Source organism: Archocentrus centrarchus, chromosome 20 (genome assembly GCF_007364275.1).
Source record: "Archocentrus centrarchus isolate MPI-CPG fArcCen1 chromosome 20, fArcCen1, whole genome shotgun sequence".
NCBI lineage: Eukaryota > Metazoa > Chordata > Actinopteri > Cichliformes > Cichlidae > Archocentrus > Archocentrus centrarchus.
Window position 1 is genome coordinate 31,721,082 of NC_044365.1, and position 4,367 is coordinate 31,725,448.

Sequence of the window (4,367 nt, forward strand, 5' to 3'; positions counted from 1 at the left end):
CGGGCTTTTCAAAATAAAACGGTTTATGTGTCAAATAGCCACTGATGTATTCTGCTACTTCATTATTAACTGATATTTACTATATATACTTTTTTATATAAGCTAAATATACTTTATCTATTTATTTTAGTTAGAATTTTTTATTATAGCAATTAAAAATTTAGTGAAACGGAACAAGCATTAAATACATTGCTTAAATAGATGTTTTTGTAGCTCAGCAAAATAAAATAAAAACAAAACAAATATTGTAAAATGTTAAAAGTTAACCTCAAATGTAAATAAATCTGTTAAAGTCAAATAATAGATACATTTAAATATTAAATAATATGAAATCGTTTTGTCAAAATTAATATTTTATTAACTGTATTATACAATTATATCCATTTTTTATTTCAGTTTATACTGTTGGGGTTTACTTTTTACTCAATGAATAAAATGACAAATGTTTAAAAGTAAACTCCAGGAAATTAATTAATAAGCAGTGGCTGAACCAAATAAAAGACGATTAAATAAATACATTAGACAGAGAGCAGACACATAGATAGTGCCAGACTAACTTCACAGCCTTTGGGAGATATGTTTATCTTATTTATGGCTTTCCCAGTCTCAGAGGAAAATATTTTTATCTTATCCTTGGCACAGTATGTACAATTAAGATCTACAGGAGAGTAAATGTCACCACGTCCTGTTACTCAGCTGGATAAAACTGCCCTGTAATGATTAGGAATATGTGGGGGGGGGGGGGGGGGGGGGGGGGGGCTTTTACTGCTGATTGGAGAAGCTTGTGCCATGATGCTGGAACCAACCACTGGACGAACCAGTCTGAGAAGGCCAAGTCTAAACCACGGCTCTGTCCATCTGGTTTTTGAATTGATAGTGCTTGTACATAGGGCATGTAGTATAAAACTGTTATGTCTAGCTTAGAGGCTTTGCTCTTCTGGGGAGGGGAGCTGGGAAGGCCGGTCTCTTCCTTCACAGATATAAAAGCACACCGTGACAATCCTTATTTTACTTTATTGTATTTGTTTTGTTTTCAGATTAGCTTTTATCTTATTGCGATAAAGTCTGAGATTAGGTTTTTTGAAAAGTCTGGACTGCAGGCAGGCAGACTCTTCTACTATGAAGCCATGCTGCTGTAAGAGCTGCAGTCTGCAGGTTTGCAGAGCCTAACTGAAATATGCAACACCGTCCCTGATAAAGACGCTGTTCTAAAACCCATATATACCAGTCAGCACTGATGCTTCCATAGCCATAGACACTAATCCACCCCCACAGACGGTCCCTCTCCCCTTTAGTTAGAAGGATGCAGCATCCACCTTTTCCCAAAAGAATTTCTTCAGTTCATTTTAAAGGAGCTTTGGCCCACAGACGACAGCAGTGATTCTGCATCATTCACATATATGGCTTCATCTTTGCATAACAGAATTGTAACCTGTATTTATGGATTGCACAATAAACTGTATTCACAGACAGTGGTTTCTGGAAGTGATTCTGAGCCCATGCAGTGATTTCCATGACAGATTTATTCCTGAAGCTTCCAATACTGATCTTCAGCTTCTCCTTTGTGCACAGAGATTCCTCCAGATTCTCTGAATCTTTTGATATCATACATAATGTACTGTATTTAATGAGATATTCAAAATCTTCAGAAGAGGAACATTATTGTGAAAATGTTCCAGTTTGCAGGTATTTGGGGTTCTGATGCTGCTGTAATCCTGCAGTCATTCACGCTAAAGGCTGAAAGCCTCAACAGGAAGTTTGATTCTGTTTTAAATCGTGCACAAACAGCTGCTGAGGCCGAGGCAATAAATAAAAAAAGATTATCCAGTTCAATGTTTGTAGGTGATTTTTAATTTCACTGCAGCATAAAGTCAAGACACAGTGAGATATAATGATAAAGAAAAGCGGCTGCATGAAGCCCTACACTAGATCATTTTAATGTGAAAGTCAAAGACTAAACACCTCAAACAGACGTCAACATCTCCCTCGATTCTTAATTCATTACTTTATTTATCCGGCTCACTGACACAAATGGCTTGATGAAGTTTATTGTTCGTTTTCAGCAGTTTTCCATGCACCACATTTACAATGATATATTCCACCAAGCTGCAGTGTCACAGAGTTTAAGTAAGATTAGATTAAACATTTTGTCCTTTAATTCTACTTCATACACAAGGGGACCCAGGAGACCCTCTGAGAACGAGTTTCAGCACGATGTGGAGGAGTAACGGGCAAACGTGGAGGGAGGAAGGCGACGGGAGCATCAAAACCAACGCGCTGAAGGGGAAAAGCTGTTTGGTGTGTCGGAGGGGCGGAGCAGGTCACTTCAGGAAACCAAACCAACACCTTTGTATTGTGTCTGTACAGGTTTACATAATTATACATGCCGAGAGAATAAATTATGTTACTTATTCAGCCAAGAAACAAAAGAACGTTGCGGACACTGAGGACGTGTCTTCAGCAACATTTCTGGAAATGCAGGTTTATTTTGGCATAAAGCAGGTCTATTTTTTAATAAACTGAAGACTTTTAGTTTTCTTTATCAGAATAATTCAACAGGTGAATAAATAAAATGTGAATTCTGACACAACCCTGAACTGGATAAGCAGAAGAAAATGGATGGATGGACAGTTTAAATGACCAAAGGCTGGAGCCTATCACAGGATGGGAGGCGGGGTACGACCTGGACAGGTCATTCACACCTACAGCCAATTAACCCGACATGCATGTCTCTGGACTGCAGGAGGAAGATGAGGTACCTGGGGCACAGGGAAAAGGCCCCAGCCAGCCAGTGGATTTGAGCCTGGGACCTTCTTGCTGTGAGGCGACAGTGCTAAACGCTGCACCACTGTGCCAAACTGTCACATAAACTAAAGACCTTTAAATTTCCCCCCCTGAATGAAGCCTGTGAGCAGACCTGCAGAAACTTGACATGAGTTTGTTTGGTCAAGTAAACTAAATCATTTTAGCTTTCTTTGTATAAATAAACTCTATTAGAAGAAAGATTCTGCAATAAATAAATAAAATAAAACTAATAATAATACAAAGAAGAATTATATTGTTGACTAGCCTGATGTCTGGTTATATAAACTAAAGAAACTGGTTAGTTAAAACTAGGCTTTCAGTGGAAATGAAATCTCTTAGCAGAATTATAAATTCATGAATAAATAAATAAAATCAACAGTAAATATGTACAGAGTTTGGTTGGTGAGGATTTTTACTTATTCCTTCAACATTTCTGGGCGTCGGTTAACCTTTGCTTTCACGTGATCTCCTGACCTGTGCGATCAGGTGCAGCTAAAGAGCGAAGAAGGCTCCTCAGCGAGCGTCTGAGGCTCTCCTCCTCTCAGTGGAAACGGGCCTTCCATCAGCTGAAAGTGCACATGCGGGAGGGCGGCGGGGCGGATGCTGACTGCACAGAGGTTTAAGGCCTCAGAGGTGATGAGCTGCGAGGTGGTGAAAGCTGTCGGTGAGGTATATCTGATTCGAGGGCGTGGGCTGGAGATTTAAGCGTCTTCAGAGCAGTGTAACAAACACACAACTACTCTAAGTGTACACTATAAACTGCAGCTTGCGTGGTTACAGTCAGTGCCAGACAAATTCACAACATGTTGTCTCAATATTTCCCCCCACCTGCAGATTAAATTACAAGACATGTAGCATTTTCCCCCCAGAAAGGTCATTTTCTTTTCTTGCGTTGATTGTTGCGAGTCCTCCAATCAGTCCATCAATCCAGTGATGAGCAGCAGAGAAACCACAGCTATGGGCTACGGGTCGACAGCGGGCTTATCCTATCAGATTCTGATGGTTTCTCCGGCATCAGAATGAAAGGAAATCTACAGCAGAGAAGGTCAGCGGCGGGATAAACGCACGGGAACCCACAACCACGGCCATAAAACAGTTTGACAAGCTGAAGATGCTACACAAGGATTCACACAATAGCATCAGTCTCGCGGCTCTCCTCCGGATCATCTGCTACAGAGCCGCTTCACGTCCCCACCGTGACCGCCTCAAACATCTATTTACAACGGTTTCAAGAGCAGAGATGAGAGGTTAAAGCGGGCGAGTTGGGTTTAGCGGCAGTGCAGCTGGGAAATACTAGGGGGGGGGTCCAAGTTTAACAGCATAAAGTTTTGATTTATTTGGGGTGGCAGGGAAATAAACTGCAACCTAAACTTCACTCTGTAACATAATCATACATTTATCACACTACCTGTTTGTGTTTCTAAGAGCTGTTATTGCCCACCTGCACTGCCTGAAAACGTGTCCAGAAGATCGACAGTGATGAGTGAGTGTGTGTGTGTGTGTGTGTGTGTGTGTGTGTGTGTGTGTGTGTGTGTGTGTGTGTGTGTGTGTGTGTGGTTTTG